The sequence below is a fragment of the Rhodnius prolixus genome, unplaced genomic scaffold (genome assembly GCF_049639745.1).
Source record: "Rhodnius prolixus isolate KJV_2025 unplaced genomic scaffold, Rpr scaffold_2, whole genome shotgun sequence".
Lineage (NCBI taxonomy): Eukaryota > Metazoa > Arthropoda > Insecta > Hemiptera > Reduviidae > Rhodnius > Rhodnius prolixus.
The window spans coordinates 45,902,397-45,927,020 of record NW_027411592.1 but is presented as its reverse complement, the minus strand read 5'-3'; the positions used below and the strand labels follow the sequence as shown (position 1 = coordinate 45,927,020).

At 33.9% G+C, this 24,624-nt stretch overlaps 1 protein-coding gene across 11 annotated transcripts in view; it reads right to left on the bottom strand.

Moving 5' to 3' along the window:
- Ddr (discoidin domain-containing receptor 2) overlaps positions 1 to 24,624 on the bottom strand; it is a 671,237-nt gene that overhangs the window by 166,236 nt on the left and 480,377 nt on the right. Inside the window, exon 1 of one of the 11 annotated variants that reach the window (XM_074119483.1) lies at positions 2,163 to 2,357. The exons of the other annotated variants lie outside the window; for them this stretch is intronic. The gene's annotated coding sequence lies outside the window, so the exon portion shown is untranslated. Of the gene's footprint in view, positions 1 to 2,162; positions 2,358 to 24,624 lie in introns of those variants that run through there. 11 annotated transcript variants of the gene reach the window in all.

The following is a 24,624-nucleotide window of genomic DNA, read 5'->3' as shown; positions in this document are numbered from 1 at the left end:
TCCTTAGATCTTCCTCCACTTCCTGGATCCAGCGTCTACGTGGGCGCCCAATTCTCCTTTTTCCGAAAACCGTGCCTTGCAGTAGTTTGCGTGGTATACGGTTATCTGGCATTCTTTCCACATGACCAAGCCATTCGATGCGACGGACTTTTATAAAATGAGTGACGCAAATATCGTTATATAACGCGTAGAGCTCCCTGTTCGTTCTGATTCACCAGTTGCCATTATCACTATCATAAACTGGGCCGTATATCTTTCGGAGAATTTTACGTTCGAACTTATAATTATTATAATTTTGGTTACAATTTTTTCTGCGAAGCTTTTAAACTTAAGGACCTAGTTATTTTCAGGGCTTATTATAATTGTTGATTATTATAATATAGCCGAATTGGAGAGGTATTTTGCAGGCCTGGAGGAATCTCATTTTCGAGATGGGATCAAGGCATTGGAACATCGCTGGACCAAATGCATTAGTCTACAGGGAGACTATGTTGAAAAATAAAAGCAGTTCCACCGAGGTGTGACACTTCTTTCTAGAACATTCCGAGAACTTTTCGAACCCCCCTCGTATTTTTACCAATTTTAACATCCGACTGTTTAAATACTAGTATACACACCAATCTTTGTTGTTAAAAATGCAAAAAAATATTATAATTGTCAACGAGCATAAGCCCTGAAGATGATCTATCTAGTCAGCCCGAAAGGTCCTGAGCTTCGCAAAAAATTATGACTGAAATAGGTAATAATCTATTTTCCTTCTGTAAAACATTTACTGTTTTAACAAACTCTTGCGGTTTCCAATAAAACAGAACTTTTTTTATATATACAGTACAATCTCGATTAACCGGATATACCCACCCCGGAAAACTGAAATCCCGCTTAAACTGAATACACAGTGTTACATAGTACATTTGTACGTTTAGTACCAGTTTTCTTAACGGATTCCGTTGCGTAAGTGAAATAAAAATTCGACCGAAAGGGCAAACGAAAGATGTTTTCTGTAGGACGAACTGATTAACACTGAAGACTAGCTTGAGATTAGGCTGCTCTCTGGGAAGATTAAAATAATGCCGGTAATTTTCCATAAAAATATTACATATAACCGTGAAGGTGAAAATCAACCATTTATGACACGTAAATCCCGTGGTCTTTTCAGAAAATCAGTACTAATTGCACCATATTTTGGGTTTTTACATACATACATAATGACCCTTCAAGAAAATCAGGTATAAAAGAATTGCTGCCACGCCTAACAATTATGTTACATCGGAAGACAAAAATTTTTCCTGTCGCCACCGAAAATTAACTTTTGTTTCGGCGCCGATCCAAGTGTTCTTATGATGACTCAACATGATCCCGGTTAACCGAGGTTGTACTGTAGAGAAAATTCAAAAGATTGCGGAATGGTATATTTTAGATAATATAACATTTACTCAGTATTTTCATTATTTTAAAATTCTTTAAAAGCGTTTTTGATTGGGTGTGGAGACTTTAAGAAACTGATAAGCGTTTTTGATAGCTATGGGGTATTGTTTCTTGCAGTTATTACTCGTATCGACGTATTAAGTCGAAGATCATTGAATAAAATATAGTTTTTGTCGACTCTCTAGGATACTAGGTGTCGAATAATTTGTAGCTTTTTGTAAAATGGTTCTTAAACACGTTAAAACTTTACTCGTAGTCAAATTTTTATGCTCTCTACGCAGAAAGTAATTTTTTTTTACTTATTTCTGCTTGTTGCGACAATAATTGCTCTGCGGGACTTATAGTCCGGCCAAGACTTGCACAAAATGAAAGTGCTTCACAAGCATTCACTAGTTAGCAATGGAGAAGATTCGAAACTCATATTTTCATTACGTAAAACAAAACAAGATGAAAAAAGAAAGTAAACAAAGTTGAGGCTCAAAAGAAAAATATTAAATGATTTTAAAAAATAAATTAACTTTGTCTGACAGTTAGTATTTTATCTAGGTCATATTAAAGATAATATTTAGCACGAAAGTATAAATTTCAATGAGAGTAGAGAATGAAGAACAGACTGAATCTTCTTCCGTCTCATTAAGGGTTCTAGTTGTTTGTTTTCCATTAAAAGAGGCAAAGCTAAGATTATGTAAGTTGCGTTAACTATTATCAACTACAATTTGTACAGTTGATTTACTCACTCTATGTAAACACTTCTACTGCGTTATTCTGCTGTTATTTACAATAATTTATCTTCATCTCTATCGGTATCTTCACACTTGTGCATTACATATTACAAATGCAGTTTCTTTTTAAGTTTAATCCATTCTTTTCTTTAATTTGGGATCCCATATAGCATTCTTAGGATACTATTGCATTAGGCGAGATTGTTAATTCTGGAAAAATACAGAATATAGTTTGGTATACAAGAGAAATCATTAGGATCAAATGACAAAAGGTGATGAATGATATAAATAAAGCATGATTCAACGGGCAAAGTATTTAACTCAAATTAAGTGGGTTAAACTTCTCACGAAGGCACGTATTTCTTCTTTGTTTGTAGCTTTTTTATACAGTGCCGAACAAAAGTCTACATTCACCACAATATTTCGGGAATTTTCAAAATAAAGAATTATTAGAGTAAAAAATGTGATTTAAACATTTGTAACTATTGTTACTAAATATATATATATGAGAGATGAAGAGACCTCTGCCATCTCCCATTGCATATAAATAAAAAGATCGGAGTTCATGCCTGAACAAAAGTCCACATACAGAATTGATAAATTCAATATTATAATAATACTTACTAGTTAGGGTGGGTAAATCTTAATATTTACAAATTTATTAGTTTTGGTTGAAACATGAATATAGGCGGATCTGAGTTAGTTAAGAATTTATTATTATTTAAAATGGTTCACCAAAGAAAGGAAATTCAGAACGCGGATTAATAGTTAAATTAAATAATCAAGGATATTCATATCGTCACATTGTAAACATTATTCAAAGAAGGCACGCGAGTGTCCGTCCAGACTGTTATAAGAAATTATAAAAACCAACTGAAAGTAAGCCGAGAAGTGGGCATCCGCCTAAGCTTTCCGACCGAGATAAAAGGCAAATTTTCAGGATGTATGCAGACTTTTGTTCGGTACTGTAGATTCTTTTCAATTACAATGCAAGTATTTCTCTTTATGTTCACTGTTAAGTAAGTCCTAAGATGTTATCACAAAATTGCTGCGTAATTACTTCTAAATTTTTATTGTATCAAAGCTTTGAATAATATGTACCTTTTATATGATGTGGGTATTTAATCAGAATCGAATGTACGTGACACACTGCAAGGAATCTTAATGATATTGAACCTAAATGTAACTTACCAAAGAAAATGATAAAACTAATAATTTGAAGTAAGTAAGCAAGTAATCGCCTATTTTTTCATGCGGGGCTTAACGTCCAACTACCAATTAGGTGTCGTGGACGGGGGCGACTAGCAAACATACTTTACTGTAAACTTCTATTATTAACCATTAAATAAAATCCAAGGCCTAAGACCGGGAATCGAACCCAGTACCACAATAGTACATACGAGGGTCGTTTGAAAAGTTCGTGCAAAGTCAGAGAGATAACACTACTGGCGCGTATCGAGGTTATAGCATCTCTTGGAAGAACACACACCAAGTTTCAGCCAGATCGGTCTATTTCTTTGTGTTTGGCATTCGTTTGAATCGAGGAAGTCGAGTGATTTTCAAAAAATGGACGAAAAAGAATTTCGTGTGTTGATTAAACACTACTTTATGAAAGGCAAAACGCCTCAGGAGACTAAAGAGAAGCTTGATAAACATTATGGTAACTCTGCACCTTCGATTAGAACAGTTTATAAGTGGTTTCAAAATTTTCGGAGTGGCCATATGGGCACAAGTGACGCTGAACGTTCTGGACGCCCTGTAGAGGTTACTACTCCAGAAATCATGATAAAATCCATGATATGGTGATGGATGACAGAAGAGTGAAGGTGCGTGAGATTGCTAGTGCTGTGGGCATCTCGAATGAACGGGTACATAATATTTTGCATCAACATTTGGACATGACAAAGCTATCCGCAAGATGGGTGCCGCGATTGCTCACGCTTGACCAAAAACGAAATCGTGTGAAGTGTTGCAAGGACGGTTTGCAGCTGTTCCAGAAGAATCCGTAGGGCTTTAAGCGTCGTTTCGTCACTGTGGATGAAACATGGATACATCACTACACTCCTGAGACCAAAGAACAATCTAAACAATGGGTTACCAAGGGGGAATCTGCGCCAAAAAAGGCGAAGACCGTTCCTTCGGCCGGAAAGATTATGGCGACTGTCTTTTGGGATTCGCAAGGAATAATCCTCATCGACTATCTGGAAAAGGGTAAAACTATTACAGGTGCATATTATTCATCGTTATTGGACCGTTTGAAAACCGAGCTGCAAGAAAAACGCCCACGAATGGCCCACAAAAAAGTCCTTTTCCATCACGACAACGCACCAGCTCACACCTCAGCAGTTGTGGTCGCAAAATTAATGGAAATAGGGTTCCAACTCGTTTCGCATCCCCCCTATTCTCCAGACTTGGCTCCCTCGGACTACTATTTGTTCCCCAATATGAAAAAAAGGCTGGCGGGAAAAAGATTTTATTCAAACGAGGAGGTGATTGCAGAAACGAATGGCTATTTTTCAGACTTGGACAAATCCTATTATTCGGAAGGGATCAACAAACTAGAGCAGTGTTGGACGAAGTGTATAAGCCTAAAAGGAGACTATGTTGAAAAATAAAAAAGGTTTACCCCAAAAAATTAAGTAGTTTTTATTTTTGCTCGGACTTTTCAAACGACCCTCGTATTAGCTTCGCAGGTCTCGCCTCTAACCGCTCGGCTACCGTGGCGCTTAAATAATTTGAAGTTTTCAACTAATTAGTGATTGTTTATAGGAGGAGCGAATAAAGGAAGAAATTTTAGAAATGCATATTTATTAAAACAATAATATTCCAGGCAGATAACAGAAAAAACAAAAACAAATCTTTTAACATATTGATAGCTAATCTATATTTAAATTGGTTTCGTAGTTAAAGGACATTGGGTTAAATATTCAGGCAAAACCTTGCAGTTTTCGATTTAATTTCAGCAACCGCTATTCACATATCTATCTACCAATCTTTTACTCATTCTTTTTTTCCTCCCCTCCTCCGCCCGACGGTCCACTGACCAATCCCTTTTTTGCTTGAGGCAATAAATATAAATACAGAACAAATAAAGGATTTATTTGTCGTGTACCGTGTCAAGGTGTATGATATATCTGCGCGGCGGTGGCATCGCTAGCGCTATATCATTTCAACTGGAACTTCTACCACTTCTTCCACAACTGAAGCCACATAGCACAACCATAGAGTATAACCTCTTTCGGGGGCCCTCTACTCGACATACTAACACACAACAATCTGACTCCACACTCCCTATCCGACATATTAATTGACTTATACGCAGGCTGAAAACAAAGATATCCTAGTTACTGTAGGGGTAAAAAAATTACTCTGACCTACATTTTTATTTCTATATTTTTCTCGTTGACGCGCTTGTGGAAAGTTTTAGGAAAAGTTATTTTCCAGGTTGAAGTATAGACACAAGATTTGTATACATATATTTCTTGAAAACCATGTTCTTATAAATTAAAACTGCTTTATTTTTGTTATTTATTATTTCGCTAAACCGTAAAGAGTATTAAAACATTCCATTCTCTCTGATTAAAAAGTATAACAAACTGCCAAGATCCTGCAGTGCCAAATATAAATTTTTAATATATATTTATTTGTTTGCATTCTATACAAAATATGCCTATACTTTTTACAAATTATTTTCTGTGCAATTACTATATTCGTTGATGGATGATAGTTAAGACGCCAGGTTATTGCTGGAACTAGGAATTTTAGGCTCTGGATATTCACGCAGACATCGCTGTTTTTTTTTTAGTGGCCTGGTGGATCGTCGAATGGGAAGTAGATAAAAGGGCTTCAGCTATAGGATTAATGCGGAAGGTGAAGAAGCGTGAGCGGATTAATTTGGAAATAAAAGGATGTTGAGGTCCTTACGGACAGAGGATACTTTAGACAATTAATTTCAGAAGGTTAATTAGTGGTTTACGATTCTTGAATGCAATGCGAACGGTTTGCAAGACAGTGACAAAGGCTGTTTTGGTTACAACCGTGAGTATATATGATTATATAAACATAAAACTAGACAAACTAGATAGCCGAGCGGTTAGAGGCGAGACCTTTAAAGCTAATACTGGGTTCAATTCCCGGTCTCTAGGCCTTGGATTTTATTTAATGGTTAATAAAAGAAATTTACAGTAAAGTATGTTTGCTAGTCGCCTCCGTCCGCGACACCTAATTGGTAGTTGGACGTTAAGCCCCGCCTGAAAAAAATAGACAATTACTGTAATATAAACATAAAACTCAATAGACAACTCAATAGTGTGCTAGTGATATTAAAGGAATATATTTTAATCAACAATAAAGAAACCAGAAATTTATCAACTAGAACATGTTTTATGTTTGTCCTAAATAAAAATGGCTAAGATTAAATATAAAAAGAAAGATTAATTTAATATATTAAAAGAGATTATAGGGAAGGGATTAGCTATGAGGTTAGCATACTGGACTCCCACGCGAAGGTCCCGGGTTCGAATCCAGCAGCTGACCCTTAGATTTTCTCTTCCTAGGAGCTTCTTGCAGCTCACTGTCCGGTGATGGACAGTGTTGTCTGTAACGAGAGAACACTGTCCGGAGGCCGGCAGTGCACTGTAAAAAGCTCCGGGCGCTAATAACCTCAGCTGTTGATGCGCCAAAAAAAAAAAAATCTATCGATAACTATCGATCCTCGTTTCTGATCATTCTTCCGCTTAGAAGTTAGTAACCACCCGAAATTGTGATTTCAAAGTGTATCGTTGCAGTGAAATTTACATATCTTTTCTTGTGTCCTGTAGGCCCTTATCTGAGACTGCGGGGAAAAAACACCTTTCAAAACTTCAAATTTTACTGAATTAGATACCCAACAATCGATTAATCTTAATATTTTATTAAATTCAACAAGGATTGGTTAAATCTTTATAGATCGAAACATAATTTAAATAAACTTTATAAACGGAAAAAGGAAAATTGTATGTATCCTTATAACAATGATGAAAGGAAAATATTATTTTCTAGAAAACAAGATGTGAAAATTCCAGTGGAATAATGAACTAGGTGATTTCCCAGTGGCTCTTACAAATACGGGGAAAACTACAAAAATGAATTATCAAAGAAAATTCTCTCTAAGCAACGAGGAATATTTTAGAATTAAATTTGTAGGTATCGTATAGACAGTTTTGTGTAATTCAGGAACTACCTGTTGAATCTTATGGAAACTACTTTTTTATTACATATGTATTAATTAATGGCACTCGTTCATTAATTTTAATAGTTTGCATTAATGCAGATAGAATTAATTTAATTGATTTAAATTACTGAAGCATGATATAAAAGTCACTAGTTAGTTATGTTTTTAGCCGGCTCTGACTAAGTTGTCTTAAAAATGTTGAGAGTTTGGTGAACACGAAAAGTGGATAAATAAATCTAAAAAAAAGACCCAAAAATTCACGCCAAGGAAATATCTTGAAAGCCAAACGTCAGTTTCACAAATCACACTAACGTTTTCTTGCTGCTTAGTTTGTGAGATTCGGACTTTACGCACACTAGGTCTGATGTAACTAAATTTTTGCTAAGGTCGCCTTCTTTGATAACTTTTTGTTGCAAATAAATATGTTGGTTTTCTCTTGCTGATTGTGCATTGCATGCCACTCGCCCAAGATTAACACGGAATGCTGAACTTGGTTTTTAGTCTTTTTCTCAGAGCTTTCGTTCTGGCTTGCAAGTATTGTACCTAACGATTATGCGGCCCGGGTACGTCATTTTGTCAGTTACCAGCGGCCCTCTGTGCAAAAAAGTGTGGTGACCTCCTGGTCTAGACAGAGTACTGCGCTGGTGCGGTTAATACTTAACTAAGCTCCCTTTATCTAACATTTATAATTTTTTTTTTTAATAATGCTTTTAATTAATGTTTGTAATTATTTTCTTTTCTTTCTATATAAACGTTCTTACCGACATTGTTTGCGATGGTTTTATATTAGTTACCTTTATAAAATTAAAATAATTTAGACCAGTTTTTTCAAAAGGAAGTAATGATAATAATCTGTTTGAGAGTAACCTAGGTTTGTTTCCTCAAGGGTAGATAGAGAAAGGAAGGGCTCTACGTCAACATCTCAGTACTCAATATTAATTAAAATTCACGCCACAACTTATAAAGAGAGATATCCTGGCTTTGACGTCAGACCAACCCTAATCTTGTAATTAGCACAGTACCTTCGCCAGACGGAGGAACATGTTTTCCTTACAGTAAGACTGGCGGAAAGTATATTTACGTGTCATTTCTTTAGTCAATAATGTTCACTTCACATAAGTGCAATTCTTCTTTCAATCTATTGAGAATAACTTGACTTTTTTTAAAATATTTATTAATGAAAAACAAATAATAAAAATTAATTAAGAATATTTCAACAACCAAGATTGAATTACAAAGTAAATAAATTTTCTACAGAAAAAACAAAGAAAAATACGGAAGACTGGAAATAAAAATATTATTCTATGTAAACATTAATTACTTATAGTTTTCAAAAGATGAAAATCTGCCGGAGACCGCATTATTAAATCCAATAAATTAAATGAAAAACTGACGTAACTTTTCAATCAATACTTTCATATCTACTTCCATAACATCCCACTACAGTGTGACCAACCAATAATTGAAAATACTGATATCTACAATATTTTTTCTTTTGTTTTTTAATAAAATTGTAATCTAGCTGGCTCTTGTATTCATTAGTATAATTTTGTTCTATAAATAAAACGTCCAGTTAATTTTCCGGACAATTTACATAAGTTTGGACTGTGTTTCTGTTTTGTCGGTCACATCGAAGATCAAAAAAATATAGAAATATTTTGTTACTTAACTTTTTACCATTAAGCAAACATGAACTATGATGTGTAAAACCAGTTTCATTTGGCTACGTAAAAATAAAAATCCAAGACATAATTTCGTCTAGTTGTGGGGGCTATAATTACAAAATTTATCAGAAACATTTTTAAGATATTTAGCCTGGAGTATTCTTTCATCTTTAATGATTCGGTTCTATAGAGATTGTTGAAGATTTTTCCGTTAACTAACTTAAATGTCAGAAGTAACCAATGAAACTGAATCAAAGGCGGCATAAACTGATCCAACTACCAGATCCCAGTTTGGAAATTCATTTGGAATGCATTGGAAGGCGTAGATTATGCAAGTACCAACTATCTGAAAACTTCCGCCAACCTCCTTTTTCTTTTGTTTATCTTTATGCACTTTGTAATAATGCACTAAACAAAATCAAATGTATTTGTTGAACATCACACTTTTTTTTATATACCTATATTCTATAATAGTTTTTCAAGGCGCCACGGTAGCCGAGCGGTTAGAGGCGAGACCTGCAATTCTAATGTGTATTGTGGTACTGGGTTCGATTCCCGGTCTTAGGCCTTGGATTTTATTTAATGGTTAATAAAAGAAATTTACAGTAAAAGTATGTTTGCTAGTCGCCTCCGTCCACGACACCTGATTGGTAGTTGGACGTTAAGCCCTGCCTGAAAAAATAGGCGATTACTTGACTTTCTTTTAAATAAATAGTTTTTCCAATGTTTATTACAGGAACAGGAAGCGAGTTCTGATTCCCAAGGCACTTCCGCTAAAAGGCTTATAAATACCGCCTCCTTGCAAGGTATGATCTAGCTTTATGAGGTCCAGGGTTTCACCCACTAGTGGTTTTTATGATATCTGTTTCTCATCGTATCAGACGTCTCATGCCACAACCTAGAAAATGCACTTAGATTTCGTTTTTGTTTTGTTCCTTGGAGCTGTTACTAATTGGACTGTATTATCTGTACAAAAGGAGACTGATCAAAGGTTTGGTAGTGCACAGAAAAAGATTCAGGGCTTCAAATGATGACTCAACTAAAAAATAAATAGTGGTACGAACAACTTCAAAAAAATTACATATCTTGCTGCGAGTTACATAATTAAATTCCTTGAATCATTTTGTGTGAATATAATATTAGCTAAACATAAAAAATGCATCCAGTTAGATAACCCATCTGCTCAACCGCTTTTTGAAAATTTGGAATTTTAATTGCATATTAAATTCCTATTAGTAATTTATAGGTAATGCGCTCGTGCATGGCACATGAATAGGACTTAAGAGATATTAGCTTTAATCCATACTGATGTACAAATTTTTGCTATGAACATTTTTACCACTTCATTAACTATTCTTTAATCATTACTAAGGTAAAATTGAAATGCGGTCTCTTAAAAAAAAGAGAGGAAATTTACAGAACAGAGATAGACAACGAAATCCATCACAATTCCCTTCTAACAATAACGTTTTTTTATTAAAAATTTATTCATGAAATAAAATCAAATAAACAAGATAATGTATTGTCATATATAATAATAAAAAATGAAGTAGATGCTGTATCAGTAATAAGAATAACATTTTCGGAGGTGGAATTGTATTTTATAACCTATTGTCTAGTGGAACGACTCAATCATCCAATATTGATGATATAAGCAAGAGATCTGCAATGAATCTTCCATCCACCACGCACGCTAGCTCTCCCACATCTGTACGGCGTCAATATGATAGAAATCTTGGAAATTACAGAGTTTATACAGTTTTAGTATTGATTTTTTTTTTTTAATTCAGTATCGTCAAAATCTGATTGGGAAGAATAATTGTGAGTGAACGTATGATTACAAAATTATAATAAGCACAGTATTATTATTTGGAGAAGAATTGATTTGTAAAGCTGACTAATGTTATTAATTTCTTTGATCAAACCTTGATAATGCTGAAGTATGAGATGATAAGGTGGCCTCACTGTTTCTATTTTCAAAATTAAGTTTACCCATTATTATTAGTTCTTTTACCTAATTAATGTAGTTGCCATGATTGTTACAATTACTGTCTTTTTTTACTAAATTTTTGGTAAATAGACAATGTGGTTTGACAGAATCAATTTTTTTGTAGAGCAACTTGATTTTGATTGACGTATTTCAAGTAAAGAAGCCCCCCCCCCCCCAACACTAGACTTAGAAGAACAGAACTAAACAGACGCTATCGACTACTTAAAAGACTCTTAGACGATAGATCAAAACTCTCTCTGGACAACAAAAGACTAATTTATACTTCTGTTTTGAAACCCATCTGGGCGTATGGAATAGAGCAGTGGGGTTCAACCAAACGCTCCAATCTCCAAAGGATTCAATCTCTACAATCTAAAACACTTCGAACAATTGTACACGCTCCATTTTATATCACCAACCTGACTATACACACTGACCTTAACATTCCTTTTGTCACACAAATTGCTAAAACAAGATACAGAAAACTCCACTTCAGCCTGCAATCTCATATAAATCCTCTAGCTAAAAATTTTTCTTCTAGAACTCTTCCTGACAACCCTACAAGGCGTCTTAAGAGACAGTGGCCTCGTGATCTCCTCTCCAGTGAAGAGAGTGACTAATAGCCTAATGTTTTGGAGTGTTACCACTGGGTAACTTCTCTACTCGTTACTTATCATTTGTTACTCGGTTATCACTGTTACTTATAGCGCTAACGCGCTGATTGTAGCATAAATAAACGCAAAAAAAGTATAGAAGCCTATTTGTCGCTAAATTTCGAGCTTCATAAAAAGTCTGTTTTTTTTTTGTTTTTTTTAAGAAACTCTTAAGTATTAAATATAAAAAGAAATATTAATTTAATATATTAAAAGAGATTATCGATAACTATCGATCCTCGTTTCTGATCATTCTTCCGCTTAGAAGTTAGTAACCACCCAAAGTGATTTCAAAGTGTATCGTTGCAGTGAAATTTACATATCTTTTCATTGTTTCTAGGTGCATCCTTATCTGAGACTGCGAAAAAAAATACAACACGTATTTCAACACTTAAACGTATCTCCGCAGAGTGTATCGCAATATCAGCACAAGTGAGCAAAGCAAGATCGTAGCAAGAAAAGCTAATGAGTGATTGGTAGCTGGACCAACAAACGTTTAATATTTTCAGTGCTACTTGGACTAGGTCAAATTTTTGAGGTTGGTTGGACAGATTTGAAGAAGAAGAAGAAGAAGATGATTGGTAATGGCCACAAAATTCCTGGAGAAGATGTCATTAGTTGATGAGAAGGCTACAAAAATAATTTTGTAAACAGGACTAAGGCGAAGTCCCCAAGAATTAGAAAACTTCTTACAAAAAAGTTTAAAATTTAGGAAAACATTTTTTTGAAACTCATTAAAATTGAATACATTGATTAGTAATTAGTATTAAAGTATCCAATAAGTAAGGAAGTGTACATAATGGCTAAAATAATGAGAAATAGTTAAATACAGCACGAAGTAATAGACAAGAAGTGAATTGTTGTCACGGTTGATTTATCACTGTTAGTTGTCTGAAAGCGGTTGTTGGCAACAATTATCTAATTGTAGGCTTGAGTCCTAAGTTAAATGGGTTCGGCAAGACGATAAAGACAAGTTAATTCAAGTGGTGTGCTAAGTTAACAAACTCCATCTAACGGAGCTGTAGACGGTGAAAGCAAAATGGCTCTCACAGCTGCCACCTTTGGTAAATTAGCTAGTTGGCATAGTTTAGCGTTAAGCGTTATATACATTAACGACAATCTTTTAATAAATATAATCTATGCAACTTCTGATAAATTTTTAATTAATAATAAGAGAAAATTAAAGTATTGTATAAGGGTTGATCGTCAAAAACTGCACGAAAAGCGTAACGTTGAAAAACACCCAACTTTGACAATTTTTTTCTCTTTTTCTACAAAAGATAAAATTCCCAAATATTCTTTAAAGTATAGAACAAAAGCTTCTTTATATCTGTAATTTTTTCGCAACACCGTAGCTTAAATAGATTCCTACAAAAAAAAAGTTGCCAAAAATGAGCAAAACGGTCATTTTCCAAAAATTGTCCTTCTTGTTGTTACCTTCTTTTGTAAACAACGTAGCGCCTAAACATGTGAACCAATTTTCATGAATGAAGTGTCATTTGATTCAAAATTAGATTTATATTTGCATTTTAGAGGTCTCAAAGCTGTAAGTGAAATGCAAGAGGAGTTAGCGTCATATATGTAATAGCCCTTTCTTAAACATTTATTGATAATAGTAACTCAGTAAATCTTATCCCGATTTAGATAAAACTTGGCAGAATGATGGGGTTTGGGTTTTCTCCTTTGTGAACATTAAAGTGCTGTCATGCTCTTACTCCAACAAACGGGAAGTATTGCAATAGATTGATTGCAATCAAACGAATCAAACTATTAATCATTATATCTTTAAAAATCGTTAAATAACAGCCTTATGCAAATAAACGTAAAAAATGTCGGGAAACAATGGACAAAAACATGACCCATAGTTTTCTTTTACCTACTTCTCAAGAAAATAACCATTCCCAATTTTCTGTTTACCATTATTGGTACAGAAAAAAGACATTAAGCAAGAAAAATCTTTTATATTTGATGTTTTTTATTATTTGATGGAAAAATTAGTAAAAATAATAAAAATGCACAGGGTAAGGCTCAACTTGAACCGCCACAAAATAGCAAAAACTTCTTGAATCGTTTATTAATAATAATACATTCATTTAAACCCTGCCAGCCTATGACGGAGCTCCAAATAGTTCTAAATAAAGTAAATAAAAATGTAATCATTTAAAGATAAATATCGTAAAAACGCTGTATTGATTCATAAACATAAATAAATTCTAAACTTTCGTAAATAAAACAACATAATTTTAAGCTAAACTTTTAATATCCCCAATAATTCATTGAAAGTTTGTGAAAATTCAATTTAGCAAATTATCTAAAGCTGGAAAGCTAAAGTTGTGTAAGCACAGTTGCTTTAACAATATATGTTTATTTGACTACAGTTAATGGGGCAAATGTTGGAAGCATCTACCTGGTTAAGCCGGAGGCAAGTTGGACTTATAATAACGATGTCCTAACTACCATGAAAACTGTGTTTATAAGTGCGCCAAAAAATATTAGTAGTATCACCGAGAATTGACGCGGGCTCTGGGTTTTGGTCTAAAGTAGACCAGCTAGGAGGAGACTTCTAGAAGGGTCTATTGTGGTACCCACTAATTAGAGCATCCCCTCCCAAGACTTAGGGAATGTGTAGAGAGCTCATGCGGCAAAATATGTGGATTTTCCCACCCAAAGAGCCGATCCTACCCTTAAGTATTCTTCTTGGCTCCACCAAGTAGTATACGCGATTACTTTTACTTTACAAGTACGTAAACTTGTATTGTCTTTCAACGTGAATAAGTTTCTTTACCTATTAAACCTATTCCCTCTTCCATTAGATTTGTTATTTACTGTAAATCCATCAAAGTGAAATTGTTGATTACGATGGTAAAGATATAAGGCTTAACTAAAGTAGCATTATCAAAACGAGGAGCTAAGGCTGAGTGGAATAGTTATTGCCTAGGAATCTGACACTGGTCAGAACGTAACTAGTCTAACTTAGTCTAGCTAGTCTTCACGCAAACCAAATCCAATCCAATACCCAATCTGGTCAATTTTGTCGAATCTACGATAATTTACTTTACCTAGATAATTAATGATAATTATACTTTATTTACTAAATAAATTTACTAAAAACTTCTTGAAATATTAATAAAATTCAGAGAGATAACAAAATTTAAGTCTAGTCAATTATTTTCAATGATAACCAAGTGAAACTGGAACTAAATTCCGCAAAGCTGAAGCTCGGTTTATAATTAGAAATCAATATATAGGACAAGAGTCAAAGCTGCTTCATGTTTGGCAGATATGAGCTAGCATGTTGATGGGAGTGCTTATTTAAACCGCCAACTAATGAAGAAGCACAGAGCAGAACTCGTAGCTCTAACTTAATGGACATTCCAAAACTTTATCATGTTTTAGTTTATGTATTCTGTTAAATAGCGCTCATTATATTTAGAAAATAACTTATTAATTTATATTTTAATTTATTTTTCTTGCTGTACAGACTTTAGGTTTGGTTTTTTAATTTTCATTAAAGTGTGAAGGCAAAGGCCCCTAAGTGCCAAATTCTTAGTCATGAAATCCCTGCGCGTCCTCTTCTTCCAAGCAAAACCTTCTTAACAGTTTATCCGTTGACCAATCCATGCCTTTATCGCGAATGGTCAGGATCGCAGACAAGAATGATAGTGAGATTGCACACTTCCAAGTCTTACAGCAGGAAATATTTGAAAGGCTTTGCCACAGCTTTACTTAGCAGTTTTGGGCGAAGAATAGACCCAAAATCGGGACCATCTGCACAGCTTTACTCAGCCTTTTATTATAGAACAGATGGGAGATCGCCTCTTCAGCAGCGCAGCATCCACCCACTCTAGCTGAACCTTGTGAATAGATGTAGCTGGCAGTGAGCTGAGAAGCGGATGAACGTTCGTAGATTTTTTTAAAAAAAGTCAAAGAAGGTACAGTGTGGACTCGACCTTTGATTTGTTAAAACTGACCAGAGTACTGGTGCTGGTACAGAATTTGGGATGACGATTGGCAAGAGAAATAACGGCTTTTCCAGCGAAGATTGAGGTTTTAAACAAAACTATGGAGAGCTTTGCGACAGATGCAAAGACTTGAAGGTCTAATTTTCTTCGATACACGGAAAGCATCTGTACAAGCTTTACATATATCAGATCATTGATTTTATCCGTTTTAGCACGGATACTTTTTTAAAATCAACGATATTATCAAGCATTACGTATTAAACTACTGTTTTAACATATTAGATTGGTTTCAGACTAGCATAGATTCTCTAGTAGGTGTCAGAACAATATCAAAGGACATTGCAGGAAAGATGTTACAAGTATAATCACTTAAAATTACACATGTAGACAAGGATGAAGAAGCGTGTAACCTCTGTAATCAGCAAAACTTGGTTAGCTCAAGTTGGCTCTGGATCTAAAGCCTAATTAAGGTGCTAATCCAATTGGATGAACAACTAAGGTAATTGTCATATCCTATAAATTTCAAACTATGCTAACACAGTCATATTAAATTAAAATCATTACGTAGAAACTGAGCACAGTGATTGTGAAATTACTTCATCCAATGATGATGTTATTGCAATGGGATGGTATTTGAGAGCAATAAAAATCAAACAAAATCATTAGTGTAACTGAATAAAAAAGTCCGCCGTAGGAGCCAGGCTAACGGGACACTGTTCTCGACCCGCGCTAAAGGCAGAATCTTTGCTGTTAATAATAAAATAACAGATAAATCTAATGTTGTACCGAAATTAACTGGGCTAAAGGACAATATCAACTATGATTTCAAATCGACAGAAAAGCATTTACAGCAAGCAGGAATGATGTTTCTATATTCATAAAACATAAACTAATTTTGTTGTTAAAAACTGATTGTTCAGTTGTAGAAAGAAATCCAGTTTTCTAGACGAAAATCAATTTGGTTCTGAGGATTAGGAAGTCAGCAAGAAACATGCTTAGAAATGGTGAAGAATTTTGGCCAGCTATTTGCTAGTAGTAATTTGTAGGTTAACAGAATACGCATATTTACCTGAACGTTTTCTGGTTGATATTCAAAGGATTCGCTTCTAAAGTTAGTAGAATCTAAGGATAGTTGGCGTACTAAACGAAGCTGCGCGTAATACCCAATCAGCGTCAAGATACCACACATTGCAGCATTTGTTCAACACGTAATTCTTAATTGCAAAGAAAAAGCATAAACATAAACAAAGTCTAGGGGCTGGCTAATTAACAAAAAACAAAAAAATTTTCGAAATCGGTTAGGTTTTTCAAAAGTTATGGTAATTTAAAATATGAAAAACAAACAGTTTACTGTCAAAATTACGTTATTGTTTTAAAAGAATCTGTTCAAACTGGGCACAATCAACGGATAGGCAAGCCAAAACTCTGGACTCCCACGCTCTGTTTATAGCAGCAATTATGGTGGCGAAGTCAAGATCTAGGCAGGCTACAGTTATTCGACGTTTCAGATCATCGACTGAAGCCACGGGATTAAGGATACTTTACACTTTATGTTTTTAGGTATCCCCACAAAAAATAGTCCATTGGGGTTAAGTCCGGTGTTCGAGGTGGCCATTGGATGGGCCTAAGCACTTTTGATGGAAATTTCTGTCTAGGTAACGTCGAACACTCTCGCATTATGTGCCGGGCAACCATCTTGTTGAAAATACATATCTAGCCGATGTTGTAGATGAACATCTTCAAGCGGAACTGGCAAAATGTCTCTTAAAAAAAAGTTAGATACCTTGCACCAGTTAAGTTCTCTCTGCAGAAGTATGGGCCGATTAGTTGATTTCCTAAAACTCCACACCAAACGTTTGTAGAAAAAACAACCTGAACGTCGAATAACTGTAGCCACCCTAGATCTTGACTTCGCACGATAAGTGCTGCTACAATCAAAGCGTGGGAGTCCAGAGTTTTTGCTTGCCTATCCGTTGGTTGTGCCCAGTTTGAATAGATGTTTTTAAAAAAAAATAACGTAATTTTGACAGTAAACTGAAATTTGTTTTTCATATTTTAAATTACCATAACTTTTGAAAAACCTAACCGATTAAAAAAAAAAATTTTTGTTGTTTTTAGGAGCTCAAATACTACAAAAATATGCAACAAAAAATATAACGTTCCATTTGAAAAACAAAAGTTGGATGCTGTATCTCGAGATACAAGGGTTTAAAAAAATGGGTCAATCATTGAAAATAAACTAGACTAAAAATGATTAAATACGTGTTTTTTATTTTTTCGAAATTTCCCGCCGTTAAAAAAAAAGTGGGTGGAGCATATAACTCTGGTCACCCTGTATATGGCAATTGGTATAAAAAAATCCGTGCTATGCGCTTTCTGGATATTTTTATGTAATTCCAATTTCTAATGATAACAAATACTCAGCAAGTCTTCAAAAATAGGCTAGCATTATCCAGCATTATCTTTTGCAACATAACTCTATCAGATCATAAAATAATTGAAGAACTTCATTGCAAAAAACTTTTTTTTCACAACCCTCTTTAGGCCAGCCAGACTTCGCTCCACCGACTTCAGTAAATATGTCGAACAGCCGATAAATATTTCGGCCTAAGTTAATCCAACTTTGCAGAATTAAATTTAATACTATCAGCTGAGATGCACCTAGAGAGCGTGCGTTCATTCTAAATGTAGACTAACAATCAGCGCAGTGTCGAACTTATCAGTGGCCACAATGAAATTAAATGGTACTAAAATCTAGATTCCTAGTTGAAAAATGATCTTTCTTAATATGCTTTATTTGTATTGCTTTATTAAATGATTAATTGATATGTAAAGATATTAGAACAGTATTTATCACTTTAATGGTGAAATGTTTGGTGTTACAGGACCACTTGCCGATGGCTACCTGTTGTACACATCAACCACCTATGCATTCACACCACGCTAGATGTCAATAACACTGCCAGAGTTGCTCTTATAAGTGGGTTAAGGGAGTGTTCTAAAATATACACAAGAGTCTTTAGAGAGAGATAATCCCAAAGCCAAGAATCGAGATTCCCAATCCAATCTCTGCAATAAACTATTTCTAAAAATTAAGACTAGTTTATTGTGAAAAACTTACTTATTGTTAAGACGGCCTTAATATTTACTGCCATTCAGAACTTCAGCATGTATTTGTACCACAGTAAGGGGGGTACTCAAAGGGATTAAATAATGAGAAGAATGCAAGCAACTTTCTTGTGATGCATGAGAGCTGAAAGGCTGCAAAGTCTGCTAATACCAATTCTAATTTATTTAAAACTTTATTGCAAACTTTTATAACAATATGTTCATCAGTTAATTTATTTCGTCTTTAATAAATTCTTAAGTCGTATTTCAACCCTTTCATTCTTCTATCGCGTATCAAAATTACTACCGTCCGTAATAGTGAATAATAAATTATTTCATTCATAAAAAAAGTTATTGCGAGCACATACAATTAATTCTCTACCACAAATTTAAAACAAATTCTGTATCATCTGGTTTTCACGACTGTAATAAAAAAAAAGGAAAGACAGGAGACGTGCAGTACAAACCTAGTTTATGATCACTATTTTATCACATAATAGCTGCAGTTAATTACAGAATGAATGGCAACTCTCTCTCTAGAGAATAAATTTCAATAGAGAGGTACAAATAGCTGGATTTTCCATTATTGGGGTAGGGGGTAGTACAGATTCATAGCGCTGTAATGTGCTTGATGTTATCGCAGGGTCAGGAGTATAAATTGTTATTATTTATCTGATCTTAAAGAAGATAATAGACTGCAGTACTGCGGTAATACACAGCTACATAAAAGCATCTCTTTTGTTAGTGAAAAAATATTTGTGCTTTTTGTTAAAGCAAACGGAAAAGAAACAGTTGAAAACCCATCTTCCTGTCCTAGAAAGCGGAACAAGGAAGTAGTAATAAGCTAGAGCACCATCTTCCTTTGCTGACCAATGCACATATTTTTTTTTTTTAATTTAAGGCGCTTGAACAGCTGAGATCAAAGGCGCCCGGAGCTTTTTTTCAGAGCATTGCCAGAGTTCTCTCGTTACAATCAAAACTGTCCATCAAACACCTCTATAAACCGGATATCTTACGCTCTTCAGATGTATTTACACTCGATTTATTGAAGATTTCCAATATTATTATTTTTTAATCTAAGACACATCTGTGATTAATGGCGCCCGCCCTCATTCATTGCATTTCCAGCTTCTGGAGCTGTGAGAAGCCTCTAGGAAGAGAGAATCTAAGGGCCAACAGTTCTACTATTATCATTATTAATTAATTTATGGCGCTTTCAAACTTATTATTATTTCAAAAAATATAAATGTATAAAATGCCTAGGAAAACTGTCAAACACTGGAAAGTTATACTAACGATTAACTTCGATTTTGATAATCATTTTCATAATGGGTCCTTTGTTGATCTAAACGTAATTATTGGTTTCAGAATCTTATAATTAGGGGTGTATACCATAAACGGAAACCTAGAAGACTTTTTTCAATGAAAAAAACTTGAATATTAGTTATACGTAATGATAATAATGGTAAAAATACCTTCGTAGTTATATAAATTATAGGAATAATTCAAAAATACTCACTCAGCTCAAAATATTTTAAATTTCGAAATTCCTGACTCACCTGAAACAAGATATAAAAGAATAATTATTTAATTTTTTAAATTAAACGTAATCATATTAATAAATAACATGTATTCGTGCAGCAATTAAATAATAAAGAGCAAGACATTCTCGAATTCCTAAATTCAGTGCATGATGTACCAACGTCCAGGTGTTATAACTAACATACTAAATATAATCTCCAACGCTTTTTTAATTCAATTAAGAGCAGTCTGTTTAACAAATATGTAGGAATTTCAACGTCAGCGTACCGAACAATATTTAGTAGCTGATGCACTCTATGCAACTGATGTACATCATAGTGACTGAAGTTAATGCTGAACACCAAATGAATTTCAAATTCGTCAAAAGCTGGTAATGGAAATTTTCAATTTTCAGTTTTTTTAAAAAAATTAGAAGAGGAAAATTGGCTAGCCATTTCCTAACAGATCTAGACGTCCCTCTTCACTGTCGGACATCACTGTCACTCACTAACCTCTAACTTGTCAAAAGTATAACAGTACTTACATTACCAGCAGAGGGTAGCCCTCCAAAAAGAAACACTAAATGGTACCTTACAATTATTCATGAAGCTTTCCATTGGAAATTAAAATGAAATGATTTTTTGATTCAGCAACTACCTGGTTGGCAATAGGCTAAATGTAAAAAAATCTAAGGTTATTCACGTATCCTTCTCTAACTGTAAACCTCAAAGTCTAGCTTACACATTGTTTCTAAAATATATTTTTCTTTTTTTAATGAAATCATGGTCAACTTGTATTTCCATATTTTCCTTTAATAAATAGAAAAATTCTAGTTATAAAAGATCAGGTTATGGAAACCTCTTGTAATCAATAAGAAGACAATGGCCTAACTTCATCCCTAAATCCACTAAGCCTTAAAATTTACAAATTCAGAAATTTGTTTTTTTCAAATAAAAGTACTAGGCCTTGAAAAGAAGTGTGGAGAAGAAGATTAAATACTTCCAGTTTTTTACCCAATAGCACGCGAATCTGTTACCTAATTAACCATTTTTTATTTTCCTTTTTCAGGCATCCTCTCCACGGAGAGACATGCGACAAACAGATATCTCTCACTTACGACAAATTACAAAATAAAAAACTACTTTTTCGTGTACAGGTTACCTCAAAACTATATTTACGTTGAAAATTAAAAAATTAAAAATCCGATCGATTGCCCTCATTTAGAGGGCAAAAGAGAGAGGCAGACAAACAAAAATCCATCATTTCAATATCCATATCTCACAGACAGAATAGAAATCGCTCACTTGTTAAATGTAGAGCACAATGTAATCACTGCAAAAAAAAATAAATAAATAAATAAATAAAACCATTTCTCTCGCCAATATTCGAATAAATGCTTATCCATTGTATTAAATTAATAATTAGCGAGTTGTACCATTGTTTCCCAGATACAATGGTGAGTTGCACTGCTCACGTTTATCTGCTGCGTTAGACGAGCCAAACAATACGATATTGAAGTGAAATCTTCATATACTCAGTTTCATGCTAGTCTGTAGAAATAATATACTACTACTAACACTAGTGAATCCATAAATTTTAACATGTTCTAGTTACATTTGTTTAATCCAGATCCATGTTAATAAAAATAATTTCACAACCTCTCCTTGTTTTTATAATTTCAACTTTACTTTTTTATGTCCACTAACTACTCAGAAGAGTTCAACCTAAATCATTAATTTTTCTGCAACCATGTAGGGAAGTTCTCATTACTCAATTAAAATCAGCTGTGTAATGCCCAACTTCCCACACTAGTGGAGGGAAATTCCCATTAGTGTCACTTTCCGCACAAGTGAGTGGAAAAACTTTATTGTGCTTCCTTGATATAAGAAGTTTTGTTATTAACATAAATATTTTCTGTAAAACTCTAATAAGCTTATTTAAATTAATTTTATTTAAATAATTAAAAAACGAATATTAAAAAATAAAATAAAAATTGAAAGGAATATAGAAATAAAAATAATACTTTAATAAATAATTAGATATTTTTAATTATAACAGTTAAAAAGGTTATAGTGTTACCTTATAGAAATTTAAAATGGATACTAGTGATGCCTGTTTAGAAAACACTCCTCCATCAATAAAAGAAACAGCAGAAAATGTAATAAGTAATGTAAATACGTAAGTAATGTAAATAATTGTAATATAACAACAAATGTTTATAATAAATAAATTACTTTTTGTAGACTGTAAAAATGAAATTTTTAATTTTATTAGTTAATAAATGGTTGCAGAAAAAATATAATATTTAACTCAAGTGTAAAGTATTTTCCTCACACTCGGCAATTTGCACTTGCACTCGCATCGCTTCGCTCGCTCGTGCGTGCAAACCCTGCCTCGCGTGAGGAAAAGTACTACTTTCCATAAATAACTATTTATGTGTTAAAAGGTTTTTTTTTTACGGTTAATATGCATTTTTTCAGTGCAATCGGAATGCATTTTCTCTAAGAGATTCTCAACATGTTCACATGTTCGACAGCTGGCCTGTGTCTAGTTCTGCACGTCTGATACTAAATGCTGATGGACATAATCTTCTAGTGGACATATCTCTTTTGATCAATCTAAATCTATGTCATCTTACATAGTTTTTATTTTAATCTTTCTCTTTTCGTGGTTTTCTACAGACATCCAGTTTCCAAATTAATGGAAGTTTCACATTAGGTTTAATATTTCGAAAGTATTTTTTCTCCCAACTTTTTTTTGGAATTTAGTTTGGCTAACGAAATTACTAGAGAAAGACATTTAATTTAATTATTTCTTCAAATTTAAGGAGAACACGTAATTCAATAACCCTAAAACATAAACTACGATCATCATAGCGTCAGCTTTTTAAAAAATGCACCAGTAAAACACAAATAATAAACGCTGCAAACGTTTTGCCTTCCCAACTTCCAATAAAAAAAAAGGTTACCATCTGACGGAAAGTCACCCAGTCATAAAGCAAACTGAGGACTACGAGCGTGCGGCAAATATCCAATTGAAGTTAGAGGTTTCATTTATGTATTTACCTTTATGTCCGTCACACACGTGTTACCGACGTTTGTTGCACGTGCAGCTCGGTCGACTAGAAATCGATCCTGACGGTCGTTGACATTTCTCCCTTTTGACATGCTCCTGCAATATTTAAATGCCGCCGTAAGGGGCCTTACCTTCCCATCTTGCTCGATATTAAGTATTGAGCTTAGATACTGGGCCGTGTATACAGAGGGCTCAAACACGTTATGATCAACGTAATCTAAACAGTTCATAATTATCTTTAATTGTTTAACAGTAATTAGAATTCGATTTTGAAAGCAAGTTAATATTAAAGGAAAATGTGATAGAAAACTGGGGTAGATTTAGGTTTAATTATAAGGTGCAATATTTCCTCTGATGCAAAGGTGCCAATTACAAATCCAACACCTTGCCAAGTTACGTTAAACTTTTCTAGTTTTCTCTTTCCAATATTGATTTGATGATGTCCATGAATTAATGATTTGGAAGTTAGTCAATAAGACCTAAACTAAATTACGAAACTCCAATAAATTATTCATATAATTATAGGAAAGTGATTGCTCTACGTAATTATATTCACCCGAAAAAAAAGAAGAAAAAAAAGCAGGTTATCTCATAAATTACTTTTCTGTTTCATTAAAAATCACTTAAGTACATGAAAACTTCCGTAACAGCCACAGCATGAAAGATTTTAAATACAGTCGACTCTCGATAAATCGAAATCCAAGGGACTACAAGAAAAATTCGAATTATCGAGACTTAGAATTATCAAGAAGAGGGGAAAAAAATCGAATTGTTAAGAATTTTTATTATGTATATATGTATGTACATACGTATATTGAAAATACGTATGAGCTTACCTAAGTTTTGGACATATATAGCCTCAAGTAAAAAAGTAAAAATAATGAAAACGACAAAAAAGAACAAAAAAATTACATATGTATTAACATTTCAATAAATAATAATATACATATGTACCTAATTAAAAAAATGAAGAACAGTTTTTTGTTTCAATGTGGCTTGACTTAGTCAGTGACTTAGAATTGTAGAAAGCGTTGATGGTGGAATATTGAAAGTTTTGGCGATCTTTTTTTTTCGAACCACTTTTCACGGCCGCGATAACTTTTTTTTTGTGGGACACAGTAAGGGAGATGTACTTCCCATCGTGACAAACTAGGAAAGAGAATTGGAAAGTTAAACTGGGCTGAAAGGAGGGAAACATTACGCAGGAAATGAACAATAAGCGGAAAATGAGAAGTAAAAATTACTAGGGAAAATTCGAATTATAAAGTGGGGAAGCGGCCTCGTTTGAATTA